This window comes from Sphaeramia orbicularis, chromosome 9 (assembly GCF_902148855.1).
Source record: "Sphaeramia orbicularis chromosome 9, fSphaOr1.1, whole genome shotgun sequence".
NCBI classification, from domain to species: domain Eukaryota; kingdom Metazoa; phylum Chordata; class Actinopteri; order Kurtiformes; family Apogonidae; genus Sphaeramia; species Sphaeramia orbicularis.
Genome location: NC_043965.1, coordinates 5336096 through 5354420, shown reverse-complemented (window position 1 = coordinate 5354420; position 18325 = coordinate 5336096). Strand labels below are relative to the sequence as shown.

The 18325-nt window shown below is 37.7% G+C and overlaps 1 protein-coding gene and 1 long non-coding RNA gene across 2 annotated transcripts in view; both read left to right on the top strand.

The window, feature by feature from the left end:
- The window catches only part of fras1 (Fraser extracellular matrix complex subunit 1), a 1008712-nt gene that overhangs the window by 378528 nt on the left and 611859 nt on the right, over positions 1–18325 (top strand). The window lies entirely within an intron of this gene.
- On the top strand, positions 11892–16729 carry LOC115425734 (uncharacterized). Its single transcript, XR_003936268.1, has 3 exons — positions 11892–11903; positions 13430–13437; positions 16591–16729. It is a non-coding gene; the product is annotated as an uncharacterized LOC115425734 (long non-coding RNA).

Below are 18325 nucleotides of genomic sequence, written 5' to 3'. Positions count from 1 at the left end.
ACTATGCACTTTAGTTTTTAGTCTTCTTGTCTTTTAAATTTTTATTCATATACATATATATTTAAAATGTTTATCATATTTAAGGCTACTTTTTATATTTCGCAAGGTGTGTTTTTATCTATTTTTTATAAACTGACACTGTGGTGAGCCAAGTACCAACATTTCGTTTAATAAGGTACTGATGGTGCATTTATTGAATGATTACACTGGTCAACAACAAATTTATTGTTTCAGTTTTTGGAGCTGATTTAGGATAATTTTGGTGTGCTGAATCCAAAAATCACATTAATTTTGCTCAATGAGGTCAACTTTCTGAACTATGCTACATATTGGCTTTTTAACATTTTTGCTTACATTTATGGGCATTTTCACATCATATGATACAAAATTCTTCCATATTTCTTGCAATAAACGAGTTCTGAAGATTTGAATTTTGCCAATTTCTGATGAATGTTTTTTTTAATATTACAGGCGAATGAAATGGCTTCGACAAGAAGATCTTGCAAAAATAAGCCTGACGTATTCTGCTACATCTGCGGTGAATACACCATTGTACCTAACAGGAATCAAGTCACAAGTTTCATAAAGTGTTCTTACCAATCTTATTTTGGTATTAATTATTATATTTTGTGAGAAGATGAAATTTTTCCAAATCAAATTAGCAAAAAAACCTGACCTGATCGAGAAAAACAGATGTCATTTTTGGGTTTAGCGGTGCAAAATGGTCCTAATTCAGTTGAAAAAACCTAGACAACTTGCAAAAAAACATTTTTTTTGTAACCCAGTGTAATGTGTACTGTCCCTGCTATATAAACAAACAACCAAATAAATAAATAAATTGGATGCGCCACCGCTGGACAGATATCCTTCATGTAAATGTGATACCTAGGACAGATTTGGTTGGGTTTCTTCTCCTTGATAACCAACATAGTGGAAGAACCCTATGGATTTCAGCTTTTCTATGAGTTTTATAAGTCGTCCAAATGGGGAAATGGGGGCGCTTTAGTTGAAAATCAGTTTTTTGGACATAAATCAAGCAATAATAGGCCGATTGAGATCAAATTTGGTTCCTATTGATCGTCTTCCAAATGTCCATGTTCTGTCTACCATCCAGAGTTCATAAGGGGGTCATTTTTATTCACTAGGTGGAGTTTTGTGGGGAAACACTGGTTCTCTCCATTATTCTGCCACTATCAGGTCCATGTAGCTCAAACTGAGTTCATATCAATTGTCTAACAATTATCATGGATAGATTTATATATAGCAGAGGATTTGGGGGGATTTTGGGGATAAACCCTTCCTGTCGGCCCCCAACAGAGTAAGCCTCATTCTTTTAGCCATCAGCTTATCGTGGAAATGTTTTATTTGCCTTCGATCCGTGGTTTCCAGACTTTTTCAGCTTAAGACCCAAACAACAGTAAACAAATGTGAATTAACTGTACAACTCAAGTAAACTGATGCAAACAGGCCAAAAACTATCAATGTTGGGTGTTTGAAAACATATTTTTTTCAATTAACAGTTATCTGCTTCTCACATATTTTCATTTGTTTCATAGTGTGAAACTGCTGTAACCTACATCTACTGAAGAAGCAGTAGGAATAAAGCATGAAATGACACATTGATCTGTGAGACAGTTGTGGCCAAATCTATGAACCTCAGCTTTTCTTTAAAAAAAAATTAAGGTTCTAAGTCATGATTGTTGCTCATTCTTTTCATCACGTCCTCAAATGCAGATTGCTTCTGTTCATGTAAGAAACACTTTTAGCTTTTCTTCATTGTTAGGAGCAGAGATGCACATGGTTCTGATTAATTTTTCACATTGACTTGCATCTAGTCTCAGCAGTTTTTTGTACGCATCTTGAATTTCCCTCAGGATTAATAAAGTATCTATCTATCTATCTATCTATCTATCTATCTATCTATCTATCTATCTATCTATCTATCTATCTATCTATCTATCTATCTATCTATCTATCTATCTATCTATCTATCTATCTATCTATCTATCTATCTATCACTCGTTTGATTGATTGATGTATTTATTTCGAACATGAACGTCAAACAGAAGAAGATAAATAAACAAAACACTTAAACATAACACATATAATACATATTCGAAAAGGAGTGAGAAGAAGTACAACTTATAAACTCCACCCCTTCTATTTATATAATTAATAACAATAATAACCTTCCTCGTCTAATCCTATCTATACACTATGCCGTAATATGACTGATACTTACCAGTAAATAATAAGGTTTCTGGCTTTATATTATTATGAACAAATATAATATGATTTACATAAACACATAATAACACATATATGTAAATACATATTCATACACAGATCTATACACACATATACACCGACATACAGGGTGGGGAAGCAAAATTTACAATATTTTGAGGCAGGGATTGAAAGATGGTGTATGACCAGTTAGTTTATTGAAAGTCATGAGAATTTGTTTGCCACAAGAAAATTTACATAACAGAAAATGTTTTTATTCTATGTGTCCTCCTTCTTTCTCAATAACTGCCTTCACACGCTTCCTGAAACTTGCGCAAGTGTTCCTCAAATATTCGGGTGACAACTTCTCCCATTCTTCTTTAATAGTATCTTCCAGACTTTCTGGTAATAGTTTTGCTCATAGTCATTCTCTTCTTTCCATTATAAACAGTCTTTATGGACACTCCAACTATGTTTGAAATCTCCTTTGGTGTGACGAGTGCATTCAGCAAATCACACACTCTTTGACGTTTGCTTTCCTGATTACTCATATGGGCAAAAGTTTCTGAAAAGGTATGGATAATAGTGTTAGGTATGATTATGACATCAGTATATGTTTGGTTTCAAAACAATTGATGTAGTGCCTGCTGAGAAAAAACAACTAAATGTTCGTTGTAAATTTTGCTTCCCCAGCCTGTATATACACACATACATACACACCAATACATACATGTACACACACTTACCACATACTTGTACATCTGTAGAACACCCAGTGATCCCCAACACCTCCCTCATCCCTGTACCTCTGAAAAATTGTGTCTTTGTACCTCTTTTTAAATTCTTTCATGCTTGGACATTGCTTTAACTCTATATTAAATGTGTTCCACAGTCTCACCCCACTGACAGAAACACAAAAACCCTTCCTAGTCGTGCGTATTAAGGGAATTTTAAAGTTAATTCTCCCCCTTAAATCATAACCCCCCTCGTGAATACTGAATAATTTCTGTATATTTGTTGGTAAAAATTTTACAAGACTATGTAAAATTTTACATTTTACATAGTCTTGCTGATATTAAACATTTAAGACTCTGCATGAGCCTTTAGACCACTTGAATTACAATATCCTGAAGAGAAATTTCCACCCAGTGACCCTAAAGAAACATTACACATTGTGGATTAGAATGTTGACTGTACAGTTTTATTTCGTTGCTAACATGCTAACATCTTAAGGCAGTATTTTTCAACCTTGGGGTCGGGACCCCACGTGCAGTCACCTAGAATTCAAATGGGGTTGCCTGGAATTTCTAGTAATTGATAAAAAAAAACAAAAATAAAAACTTACTAATAAAAAATATACAGTGAGTTGACAGAGACAATCCCAATCCATAAAAGTCATGACAAACTGTGAGTGTGGAACTCCAGCACTGTGGTTCTGTTTATCTGTCAAATGTTCATTGTGGTCGATTTCAGATGCTGCAGCTCTTTCATAATTCATAGTTTGAGTTCTTGTTTGTTCAGTATTAATTGTCAGCCTTGGAAATCCAAGCTGGACTGACTGTACATATCCTGACCAAGGAAAATCAAATTCTCCCTTTGCGCAGTAATCTACACCTGGCCTCTGTCCATAATAATATACATTATATAGACTAAATGTCATCTAAAATTAACATTTATTTGCAACATAGTATAGCAAACTATTACATGATCAAAAACAAATTAATTTTAGCAACAAAAAAAAAAAGTCTCTGTTTTGAACGTCTGGGGTCTCCAGAAATGTGTGATGTTAAAATGGGGTCATGAGCCAAAAAAAGGTTGGGAACCACTGACTTAAGGTTTCTGTTGAGAATTCATGCTTGAAAAATGTGGCCGCCTCATGTCCCCTAAACGGTTACATCTGTAGATTGACCACTGGGTAAGAACATCTACTGTTATTGTAGAGATCTTGCTGCAGTCACTAGCATCGAAGAATTTTTTTAGTGACCCGTTCTTCTATCAGACTGACAGGAAGTAGTAGCAGAAAAGAGATCTGAAGGCCCATAAATGAGATGATTAAAAAAATATAAATACTCATCTGTTACCGTTGACTGTAGTGTATTTTTCCCGGAAATAACATTCCACGGAACACAACTGGAAGAACTTTTATTCCTCGTCATCTAAACAAAATGTGAAGTGTTTTGCTTTAATGAAAAAAGTTTCGAAGACCACATATCAGGAGCAGGGGTCGTGTTGACAGAAGCTTTCTAAAGTATTTTTTCTCACCCTCCGCAGTCTTAAAGATGGATTAAAGCTGGGAGGGAAGCTAGATCCCAGTGTACACAGTGTTAATGCAGGATAAATGCACAACCAGAGAGTCTACAACTAATCCACTTCAGGGGTCTCCCAATGCTCCAAAGCCTGGACCAATAAATATAACCCAGGCTCAGCGAGCTAAACCCCTGCAAGGCATGCTAATATACTCTGAACGGTCTGGCCGAGCACCTCAGTCGAATGGGGAAGACCTGCTGCGACTCCCGGGGACGATGGGTACAAACAGAGAAAGAGGGGGAAGGGGGGGTGAGAGAGCATAGAGTAACCACAATGTGATTACAGTCCGTCCAGCTCCGCAGCTCAATTTCACACCTTAATGAATATCGCCAGGAGGATTGGAATTCCAGACCTCCTTGTGCACCGGCTCCTTGGACGTCCTTAAATAGGAATGGCAGCGGCAGCCTCAGGAGAAAGCCAGCTTTGTTTCATCCTGCCACCATCCATCCAGCCTTATGTACTGTATACACTGCCAACTATTGTACAAACCCGCTGTGGAAATCCCACTTCATGCATTTATGCTGCTTTGTATCTCGCAGCCAACGTGCAAACCCCTTCCCCTGCATTAATCCGGAACAGCCTGCGATATTACTCGGCTTATTTCATTATTCGAGGTTGCAAACTCAAAGTGAATTCATACATTAGCAGCTGCTGAGACCACGCTTTTATCCTGCAAGTAATGAGTTAAATTGACCTTTGCTCCTGTAGATTTTTCTTCACATAGTCTTTCCTGTTACAGATCCTTTTTGGTCATTTTACAGTTTGACATTTAACAGCTACCTTCACGTTTATGTTGGTGTTTTGGGTGGTAGTGGGTTACTGTTACCGGGCTTTATTTGTAAGACTAGGGGGCTGTTTACACGGCGTAGGATTCAGTCGACTCTGGGAAGATTTCATCGCGGATTAGCCTTCTGTTAACATGGAAACGGTGCCTAGAGTGCCTGGATCCGGAAACTTTTGATACCAGGGTCCAGGCTGGAATGTTATCGATATGCTCCGCATTTCAGCTCCGTGTTAACGTGAATCGGAGCGTTCCGGGGTAAAATATGACGTCACCGCATGCGCGCAGCCAAGAACCGCCAGTTAACCCACTCCAGGCCAGTTGGTGGCGGTAATGCGCCTCCAAGCTGGTTTGCCAGCCTCTATGACACAATAAAGCTGCAGAAAAAGAAGGAACAACCACAACAACAATGGCCGGTTTCAGAACAACATACGTGCTGCTAACTGTGCTCAGTTTGCTGTCGCTTCTCCACCAAAAGTTAGACTTACTGCGTCTACACTCTTACCAGTGGAGACGCATTTCTTATATCCGCCTCTTCTTCTTCTTCTCATTTAAAGGCTGTCTAAACCAGAAATCGTTTGTGCGCAGGCGCGTGTTTTACCGCCACTGTTTCACTACAGCTCTACATCGCCAGCTACTGGTCTGGCATGGCCACTACAGCGTATTCAGCCGTCCTCGCGGACTCATGTTAACGCAGATCGTTATCATAGCGGCTTTGTCTTAACGCGGAATGATTTTATAACGCAAAGGAGAAATCTTTGCGGAATTAGATCCTAGTGTTGCCGTGTAAACGTACCCTAGAAAAGCACTCGGAGAGCGCAGACCTCCGCCAAGGCAGATCAGTCCCATCATCAAAAAAACATTAAATGACTGCGTACGTAAATAAAAGATGATTACAGAGAACCAGGAAAAGCTACCAGGTTGAACTGTAATAATAATTAAGAAAAAAAAAAAATAGTACAAAGACAGACATCAGTCATACGAAAAGATTAAAGTGGACACACATCCATTAATTAAATATATGTAAACACTCACAGGACACACCATTGTGATCACTGTGAATTGATTTTCTGAATTAACCCATGAAGACCCAGTGTTTCTTTTGTGGCAGTTCCAAAATATTTTTTTCTCTATATTGAACTTTTCTTCAGTGATTTATCACAATTTATTATGACCTAATCATCTGTATTTTCTGTTTGTTTGTTTTTTCAGTGAACATCAGATATTTTCCTATATTTAATTCACTGATCATGTAAATGTTCATTAAAGCTCAGAATAAAGGTGAGGGTTATATCAAAAACAGAGAAGACTGAAGAAAAAGTGACTGATATATCATTAACTGAACATAAACCCAGTGTGTCCATCCACTGTCATTGATCCAACTCCATGGGTTTTACTGGTGAATCGATGTTGTAGAAGATGACTGTGTTTCCACAGTAACTACAGAGCCTCTGAACATCCAAATGGGTCATATCTGATGACCATGAAACGATAAAAAACTGTATTTTACACCAATTATTTACATTTATTGATAGGATTAGTGGATCAACAGGTATGAAACAGTTTAGATCAGGAGATGGTTTTGGTCACCAGTAGCTGTTTGGGTCTTTAAGGGTTAATATGTAAAACACACAACACAATAAAAAAAAATGACATAGTAGTTTAAATAATATAAAAAATATATTAACAAAATGTAAAAGATTTAAAAAGATGTAAAATACACCTTCATTTTGTTTTAAAGCAGAAGAGTGAGTAAAAACATGGATATCATGGCTTGATTTTTATAAATTTGGGTGAGAGAGAGAGAGCGAGAGAGAGAGAGAGAGAGAGAGAGAGAGAGAGAGAGAGAGAGAGAGAGAGAGAGAGAGAGAGAGAGAGAGAGAGAGAGAGAGAGAGAGAGAGAGAGGAGAGAGAGAGAGAGAGAGAGCCTTCTACAGCAGGGGTCTCAAACTCATTTTCTTTCAGGGGCCACATTCCGCCTGATTTGATCTCAAGTGGGCATTTTTATGTGTTTTAGTGCAAAAACTCCTATTAAATTATGAAAATATTTACATTTACAAACTATCCAAACAAAAAAAATGTGAATAACCTGAACAAATATGAACAACCTGAAATGTCTGAAGAAAATTAAGCACAATTTTTTTTTTTTACAATTTTCTGCCTGTTACTCAGTGTTTAGTGTCTTTGTAGATCTGATCCATAATGTACATGTAGAAATGAGAAGTTAAAAAAATTCAAACTTCTTAAGAAAAATAAGTGCAGTTTTAACAATATTCTGCCTTAACTTCTCATTTCTACATGCGCATTATGGATCGGATCTACAAAGACACTAAACACTGAGTAACAGGCAGAAAATTGTAAAAATTGTGCTTAATTTTCTTTAGACGTTTCAGGTTGTTCATATTTGTTCAGGTTATTCACATTTTATTGTTAGAGGATAGTTTGTAAATGTAAATATTTTCATAATTTAATGTTATTTTTTACACTAAAACAAAGACAAACATTTGAAGTTGTCATTATTTATAGGCATGGCGTAATATGATTTTTTTCACATCAAACTGAGAAGAAAATATGGAGTCCTTATTTTTTGTAGGTTATTATGGTATTATTTGACTGTCGATCATATTGGTCTGTATGTGGAACCTGAACTAAAATAAGTTCCACAGCCTTGACTGTGGAATTTTTGCACTTTGCAAATTCATCCCATGGGCCGGATTGGAGCTTTTGGCGGGCCGCATTTGGTCCCTGGGCCGCATGTTTGAGACCCCTGATCTACAGGCTGTTGAGGATGGGGACACTTTTTAATGTACAGCACGTTATGATCTGTATGTATGTTTATTTTAAAATATTTCCCTTCACTACAGTTTGACTGGCTTGTGTTAGAGAGTAGAGAAAGTATGAAATGAACTGATCTTCTGTGATAAGATGGTGAGTCAGATGTTCATTCCATGCCCAGCGGTCAAGATGAGATGCTACACAAGCAGATTAAAAAAAAAAAAAAAACATGGACACACAAGAGCGTAGAGCAGACCTGACTGACTCTGAAGCCCAGTTACATTCATCTGAGGATGAAGGTGAAGATGAAGATGAAGTAAATCCCTGGTCACACTGGAAAGAGATGAGGATCTAAGGAACGTCTCATCTTCTATGGACAAAGACATGAAGAGACAGTTGAAGCGCTGTCAGAATTTCACATTATGGAGCAGAAACAAGCACAACATTTGCTAATATTGGTTCAGTTTTGTTGGTCTATTAACTACACATCAGCATACTACTGTTATATAAGTACAGCTTCACCACATACACGATATGGACAAAAGTATTTGGACATGATGAATTCAAGCGTTTCTCTTCAAACAGGTTGATGTTTACAAACTATATGGACAAAAATTTTGGGACACATCATATCTACAGCTGTGAGATGTCCTGTTCATGCTGATTTGAGATAAAAACTTCAATATTTCCTTAACCCGTAAAGACCCAAGCAGCCACTTGTGACACATTTTTTTTTGTAATTGATTGAATCGTGTTCTACTTTGAGATGCTTTTATCCCGTCAAGACCCAAATATACACCAGTGACCAAAACCATCTACTGATCTAAACTGTTTAATAACTGTTGATCCACTAATCCGATCAAGCCATGGAAATAATTGGTGTAAAATACAGTTATTCATCTTTTCATGGTCATCAGATATGACCCATTTGGACGTTCAGAGGCTCCGTAGTTACCATGGAAACACCGTCATCTTCTCCAACTTAGATTCACCAGTAAAATCCATGGAGTTGGATCAATGACAGTAGATGGACACACATATTTTTACATTCAGTTTGCAATATCTTTGCTGAAAAAGTAACTTTTTCTTCATTTTTCTCTGTTTTATATAATTAACTTTGAATTTGCTCTGAGTTTCCATGAACATATACATGATCTGTAAATTAAATATAGGAAAATACATGATTTACACCAAAAAATGCAAAATACAGAGGGTTATATTCTAAAAAATATTGGTGATAAATCAGTAAAGAAGGGAAGAAATAGAGAAAAATTCATTTGAGAACTGCCACAAAAGTAGCACCGGGTCTTTATGGGTTAAAGTTTAATGGGAGATTTTTCTTCCTCAGTGAGATGTGATGAAAGTAGATGGTTAGTTGTGGTAGACAATTATTTTTTACAGTCAGAGCAGGAAAAATATTTTAGAAATTTAAAGGTAGAACATTGTCATTATTGTTTTGTATCCCAGACCCCTGTTAGAAAAGAAACACCTGAATTCAACGTGTCCACATACTTTTGTCCATATAGTTTTTGTTCGTCTACTAAACCAAACACCAACATCCTACTGTTATACAAGTGCTGTTTCATCACACACACAATATGGACAAAAGTATTTGGACACGTTGAATTCAGGTGTTTCTTTTCTAACAGGGGTTGATGTTTATGAACTATATAGACAAAAATTTTGGGACACATCCTGGCTACAGTTCGTAAGCTGTCCTTTTCATGAGGATTTGAGATAAAAACATTAATATTTCCTTAAAGTTTAATGGGAGATTTTTCCTCCTTAGTGAGATGGTTAGTTTTGGTAGAAAAATATTATTTACAGTCAGAGCACAAAAGGTATTTTAGAAATTTAGAGGGAGAATTTTAAAAATCAGTCATGAATAAAAAAAATAAACAAAACCTAAATCTGTGTTGAGAGAAATTAAGTCAAAACCATCTCTGAGGCATTTTGGAAGCAAACAATTTAAACCAAACAAACCAATGCAATAATATTTATCTCAACATAATATTATATTATTTCATTAGTCATTATTGTTTTGTATCTCAGACCCCTGTTAGAAAAGAAACACCTGAATTCAACGTGTCCACATACTTTTGTCCATATAGTTTTTGTTCATCTACTAAACCAAACACCAACATTCTACTGTTATACAAGTGCTGTTTTATCACACACACGATATGGACAAAAGTATTTGGACATGTTGAATTCAGGTGTTTCTTTTCTAACAGGGGTTGATGTTTATATACTATATAGACAAAAATATTGGGACACATCCTGGCTACAGTTCGTAAGCTGTCCTTTTCATGAGGATTTGAGATAAAAACAGTAATATTTCCTTAAATTCTAATGGAAGGTTTTTCTTCCTTAGTGAGATGGTTAATTGTAGTAGAAAATTATTATCTACAGTCAGAGCATGTAAAATATGTTGGAAATTTAAAGGTAAAACATTTAAAATCATCATCATAGATTTAAAAAAAACAAAATCAATGTTGAGAGAAATTCAGTAAAAGCCATCTCAGGTATTTTGGAATCAAAGGTAACATTTTAAACCAAACTAACCAATGCAATATTTATCCCAATATAAAACTATATTATAACATTAGTCATTATTGTTTTGTATCCCAGACCCCTGTTAGAAAAGAAACACCTGACTTCAACGTGTCCACATACTTTTGTCCACATAGTTTTTGTTCGTCTACTAAACCAAACGCCAACATCCTGCTGTTATACAAGTACAGTTTCACCACATACAGTATATCCAGGCTGATTTTCAACACAAACCCCCCGAGTTCCTCCACCGACTCCAGCTAAACCTTAGTTTTTTCTCAGCCTGTTTGTCCTGGGGACGGAGCAAAGGGCCCGGTGTGAAAGGAGGACTCCCCATCCCCGTGACTGTAAATCAGCGGGTGCTTAGCTCGAGGCTATTAGGGCCGATTTGGCCTGTGCGGACCCCTATTCTTGTTTATCGGGAAGGAAAGAAGAGAAGAGGAGGTGCAGGAGATGGGAGTTGACAGCGGTAATGACTGTGTGAGGTGTTTGGGAGACGTTTTTACACCGGATTGGAGCGTTTCTTGGCAGAGGACCAGGACCACCCAGAGCCCAGTGCATCCCCCTCAGGCCTCCCTGGAGGTTTGTTAACACCTCCGGCTCATGACTGCAGGCTTTACTGCGCCTTTTTGCTGTCGGCTTGTTGATAATTACTGCTGGCTGTTAAAATCGCTTCCCCTTCTTCCTCTTTCTCCTCTCTAATGGCTCTGACAGACCAACACCGCCGCTTTTTCTGCTCCATTTGGGCATTTGTCAAAGACTAAAACAAGAAAAGAAAAAATTAGACTGCGTGTCTTGTTGTGTAAATCGCACTGTCACTGATGTGTAAATTTTTAAACATCTGTCAAAAGCATTTGTTTAAACATGTAAGTACATAGAGCGTCTCCAAACACCCAGTCCAAAATACTACAACTACAGTGTTTGTTTCCCAAAGGATTTCCAAGATCTTTGAGTCCTCAGATGAGCTTTTCATCAGGTAAAGGGAAGGATTCACAGCGTCAGAGATGGAAACCATAGAAACACAGAGAACCTCAACAGACGCACCTGCTTCTTTACATTTAAACAGTTTTTACCAAAGCAACAAAACCTTTTAAGTATTTCTTTAGTTTTTTCTGATCTGCTTCTTTTGAAAGGTGTAAAAGTGCAAAAATATACACTGCATGAAACACGAACCCTTGACCAACTCCAAAAATGTTAGGGGTTCACTTCAGTCATCCCCAACTGAAGATCTTACTCCTTAACAGTCCCACCTCCTTCTCTGGTACCTGATGGAGGTTCCCCAGACAGAAAATAAAGAGGTAATGAAAACATGACTGAATGTTATGACTTACGATCAAGAAGTTCTGGGAACTGAATCCTGAACTCGAAGATATTGGACATTCTTCTAAAAGCTGGTGAATAGTCCAAAAAGTAGTACTACTACTACTACTACTACTACTACTACTACTACTACTACTACTAATAATAATAATAATAATAATAATAATAGCTTTATTTATATAGCACCTTTTAAAAACAAAGTTTACAAAGTGCTTTTGACAGACAAGTAAAGGGCACAACAGCAGGATACAAGATTTAAGTAAAAACACTAAAACAGAAGCAACACAATAGGAGAGATGTGTACCACAATGCAGAAACATGACACTTCGAATAAATTAACCTGATAAACCCTGACCATATTTTTAGGGGAAAAACACCTAAAAAGAAATACCCAAAGTAAATGAAGAATTACTTATAATATTTATAATAATAAGGTTCATATGGATGTTCTTGGTGTCTGTGGACATTTACAGACCTCACAGAATCTATTCCCATTGTCTAAAATATTGTATCTATTACTCTGCCTGAGTAAACTGTAACAAACTAAAAGAGAAATTGGAATTTTTTATCCTCGCCTGTTTTTTTTCGGCTGGATTGACGATGATATGCATAAATTAATTGTTCGTGTCGGAGATTTTTTAAGTGTATATTTCACCCCGCAGAGATTAAAAATCATGTTTGAACATTAAAGTTTGCACTAAAATACACTTTTGATGTACTTTTATTAACATTAGGGTCTAAACTTTGAGCAAAAGTTGAAAAAAAACATCCATTGTCCTGATTTATTATATTTTTATAGTAGATGAATATTAATATAATTTTTTAGGCCCGCTGGTGGGCCGATAGGGCTAAAGGGGTTTTTAAATGAATCGGAATAAAGAGGGCAGGGGTAATGTAACATGACGCTGTTAAATCAATGCAAAAATAAAGGCGTGAGATAAAACAACATCATGTATGAGAATATAAACCAACAATCAAACAGGATAAGATTCAAATTTAAAAAAATTAAAATTAAAAGGGACAAACATCACATAAAAGCAAGTCTATAAAAGTGTGTTTTAAGAGGTGATTTAAAAGATGCCACCGATTCCGCAAGCCTTATCTCCTCGGGCAGGCCGTTCCAAAGTCGAGGGGCCCTGATGGAAAATGCCCGGTCACCTTTAGATTTAAGCATCAACTTTGGAACAGCCAGGAGCCCTCTGCCCCCCCGAGGATCTAAGGCTGCGTGCTGGCTCGTAGGTAACTAACATGTCATCTATATAACTTGGGGCCAGACCCATTCGGACTTTAAGAATAATCAGTAAAATCTTAAAATCAATTTTAAAACACACAGGGAGCCAACGGAGGGCTGTGAGGATAGGAGTGATGTGATGTCGCCTGTTAAAACCAATGAGAAGCCTAGCTGCTGTGTTCTGGACCAGTTGGAGGCGGGACAGTGATTTCTGATTGATGCCGGACAGAAGTGAGTTACAGTAGTCGAGTCTGGTGAATATGAATGAATGTATAACTGTTTCCAGGTCGGAGAGTGGGACTATTGGTTTGATTTTTGAGATGGTTCGCAGATATAAGAAACGGGACTGAATAACTTTATTGATGTGAGGTTGGAATGTGAGGTCTGAAAAAGTGTCCTGTGTTTTGAGTTTAATCCTGTTTCATGCAGCTACTTGCCATACCTCAACCATTATGGACATTTAATCACCATCATAATTTCATAAATGCAGGTTTTCTTCACTGAACACAGGTTGACATCCAAATATAAACTTAAATACTCAACCAAAACTCACAGTTGATGTCTTTTGTTCATGTCCCAAACTTGCATCATTTTGGGATAACGTATATTCAACAATTGTTAAGATATTGGGTTATGCCATCCCTAAAACATGTTTGGTGATGTATTTCAGATATATTATTGGTAATAATGCAGAAAAAATGAGAGATATTTGTTTAAAAGACTATTAGCAGCCTGTAAAAAGGCTATTACCAAAAAAATGGTGCAGATTAGAACCACTTACAACTAACGACTGGATACAAATTGTGATTGGAATATTTGAGATGGAGATTCTGACCCATAGACTGAGGACACAAGAAGAACAGTGTCATGATCAATGGAAGAAATGGACCATTTTTATTTCAATGTTTATATTTATGCATTTGGCAGACGCTTTTTTCCAAAGCGACGTACAGGGGAAAACCAATCAAATCACTCAATCAATCAAATTTTATTTATATAGCGCCAGATCGCAACAAAAAAGTTCTCTCATGACACTTTATATATAGAGTTGGTCAAAACCAGACTGTAAGTCAATTTACAGAAACCCAACAGAATCCTCCAGGAGCAAACACTTGTGACTGGTGACAGTGGAAGGAAAAACTTCCCTTTAACAGCAGAAACCTGGAGCAGACCCAGACTCCTGGAGGATGGACGTCTGCCTTGACCAGTTGGGGTTAAAGAGAGAGGGTAAAGAAAGAGAAAAAGAGAGAGCGATAGAGATAGAGACTGGGGGAGAGGGGGAGAAGGGGGGAGTAGGGGGTGACACATGGAGGCAGATGAGGATAAGTGAGTGGTGATGATAAAGGCAGGAGAGAGGCAGGACCACCGCAGCAGGTCCAGAGATAATCCTGGAAGAATCTGTGATAATCCTGGGAAAAACCTTATTAAACTAGAAGCACTCGGAGAGCGCAGACCTCCGCCAAGGCTGATCAGTGGCCCCCCCCGTGGGCCCCCCCACGCCAAGGAGGTTATGTTTTTGCCAGGGTTTGTTTGTCTGTCTGTTTGTTTGTCTGTCTGTTTGTTTGTCTGTCCGTTAGTGTGCAACATAACTCAAAAAGTTATGGACAGATTTTGCTGAAATTTTCTGGTCTGCGCCCCCCCCATGGGCCCCCCACCCCCGATCACCACCAAAATTTAATCATTTCTTCCTTATCCCATTTCCAACAAACCCTGAAAATTTCATCAAAATCTGTCCATAACTTTTTGAGTTATGTTGCACACTAACGGACAGACAAACAAACCCTGGCAAAAACGTAACCTCCTTGGCGGAGGTAAATATTTAAAATGGAATGTTTGAAAGTGCTAGGATAGTAGGTGCTCTCGGAAGAGCTGGGTCTTCAGAAGCTTCTTGAAGATAGGCAGGGATGCCTCTGTTCTCGTAGCACTTGGCAGAGCATTCCACCAACGTGGAACGACCCATGAAAAGAGCCTGGATTGTCTTGTACAAGGTCTGGGGACCACCAGACTACGTTCCCCAGACGAGCGGAGTGGTCGTGGAGCAACAGAAGCTTTTATCAGTGCACCTAGGTAGGTAGGAGCAGATCCACTGAGAATTTTGTAGGCTAGGATTAAAGATTTGAATTTGATGCGGGCAGCTATGGGTAGCCAGTGTAACTCAATGAGTAAGGGGGTGACATGTGCCCTTTTAGGCTGATTGAAGACCAGACGCGCTGCTGCATTCTGGACCATCTGTAGTGGTTTGACAACACAAGCTGGGAGGCCCGTTAGAAGAGCATTGCAGTAGTCAAGGCGGGAGATAACCATAGTCTGCACCAGGAGCTGGGTGGCCTGTTCGGTTAGGTATGGCCTGATCTTTCTTAGGTTGAACAGAGTGAAACAGCATGATCGGGTGACGGAGGCAGCGTGATCTGTGAAGGTCAACTGATTATCAATCATGACTCCCAAGTTACGTACTACACTGGTAGGAGCCAGAGGTATGGAGTCACATTACTGTCACATTATGTCACATTACTAAAACCAAATGTTAGTTACAAGGGCTTTTTATGGTCAGTGTATCCCAAATGTCCCTTATATTTGTTTTGTATTTTACAGAAATCAAACAATAAAAATAAAGTGTAAAAAAAAAACACAACTCACAGATGAATCCAGTCAGATCCCAAACAGCAGATTCATCTTCATTCATCTTGTTTGTGAAATATCTGAGTGAAACCTGTATCTACTCAGAGATTAATGAGTATTTTAAAGATTCAACACTAGTTTGTAGAGAGACGACATTTAACTCTAGAAGTGTTTCAATCTGTAACCTTGACACCCAATGTGCTGCCTAGTTTCTTCTGCATATATTCATATTTTCACTATAGTTCCATTTATACATTTTTATTTATATGCCCCACGCTTCACATCAATCAGAACCAGAGAAGTTTTTAAAGGCTGCTATGTTCTCCTTGAACCACAGAAAACCTTTCTCCATTTATAGGTATGATTTACTCAGCCTTGAGAAGTTTCTTCAAGCCGACAGAGCTTTAATCGATGAAACTACCAGCTTGTATCATCCTTTTTTTTTTTATTCTTTGTTGCTTTAATTTAGTATTTCTCTGTGAATTTCTGGCAATTGGGAGCCAAAGCAACCATGACAACAGCACAATTTTACTGGCTCCCTACTCCTGTTCCTCTAAAAACCACTTTAGTAAAGTGGAGTAAATGTGTTCTTCACTGGAGACCCAGTCATCAGGTCCTGGTGGGGGGTCTGGGTTTAGTCCTGCAGCCTTGCTGAGCTAATACAACAGTTTCGCTGTTAGACTGTTGGCAGGATCACATTTTTGTTGTGGCTCCACACTGTTCAGGTACAGCGCTGGTCATGTTTTGGACGTCCAGTGGTTCTCAAATACATATAGAGATAGATTACACTGGGGAACACAATTTTTGTTGAGTTAGGTCTGACAGCTGTTTTTAACTAATTTTTGGGTGCAGAATCCAAAACTGATCTCAGTTTTTCTCCATCACGTCAAGTTTTTGAACTATAGGATCCCCGTTTTCTTAAAAAATATGAAAAATACTGTACTTAACAGATATGTACTTGTTTTATAAAAAAATTTCAAATATTGACGTACAATGAAATATCAAATCCCCTACGAACTGAATCCTCATGAATTTCAAAATCTGCATCATTGCTGTCACTGCGTTCTTCAACATCACTCAGATCTTCTAGAGGAGGTAGTTGTTCAAAAACTGGCACTGGAATTTCAGCTGAATGAGGCATTGGTCTTATAGCTGACGGTAGATTAGGATATTCTATTTTACTTTTATTTTTCTTGTTAAATCCTGATGTTTTCACTAAATAAAAGTAACAGTCTGTGCAATCTTTTTGCTCTCACCAAACCATGGGGATACCAAACGCCAACTTTTCACGTGTTCCTTTGGTCCACATCCGTAAACTCTCGACACACTGCTTGTACACTTTGTGAGGGGCCCGTGGCTTGTCTTGATCACCGAGTTTTACTTTAAAATATGCAAAATATGCTTGTTTGACAAATGCACTGATGTTTGCCCTCTGACGTGGAATGGTGAAACTACCACAAATATAACAAAAGGAGTCAGGGTTGTTTAGGCGTTTACGACCAGAAGTAGCAGGAGCAGACATGATCTGGAACAAAGGAAATATATACCTATGTAAATAAAACACTAAGATGGAATAGTTACAAGCTTTGAAAACTAAAAAAAACCCAGCATAAAATGAAATAGAACTTACAACGGTATGCCCATGGTTACAAGGTTAAGAGAAAAGCCAGCACAAATCCCCTTAATTCCTACTATGCTAGCTTTCTGTTTGCAGATATTGATAGTACTGACCTATTGGGAGCTGCACACACCTCTCACCGCACTGTCTCAATTGTGACTGCACAAACAAGTTGCCACGTAGCTGTAGATGAGTCCAATCATAATCAGCTGGCAAGTCTTACTACAGCTAATCAGTGGAATTTTGCTTATCCGGAGGGTAAGCTGTGGAGAAAAAAACTTGACGTGCTAGAAAAAAACTGACTGCAATTTTGGAATCAGCATGCCAATTTTACTTTTAATCAGCATAAAAATCTAACTCAACAGAAAATTTTTTTCAAATTGTTCCCCAGTGTTATTAGCAGGGGCAAAAAAAGCCATAACTCGAAAATGGTTGTTGGAAGTAAGGTTCTAATAGTTTTAGATTTTTCATTAAAGTTTAGTTTTATTTAGTTTTGACTTCTTTTTCTCTAATTCAGTTAGTTTTAATTCGTTTTTAGAGCAGGTTTGCTAGTTTTTTTTAAATATCCGTTTTTTTCTAAATGCTTAGTTTTAGTTTAGCTTTAGGTTTTTTATATCTTTTATCTTCTTTATCTATCGTCGTATTCAAATAAATCCCAGACAGGACTCTGCTGCTTTCTCCCAACTTTAGTCTCCATGTTTCCAGGTAGAGTGGGGACCAGAAGGCAACTGGAAACCACAAGTGAGGAGAAGTGACGGACCGTTAAATATCATATGTTGCCGCTAGCTAAAATTGCTCGAGGGAAATAAATCAATTTCATATCAATCCGACATTGACAAAGACGAAAACAAAGGGAATTTTATCCATAATTTTTATTCGTTTTAGTTAGTTTTGT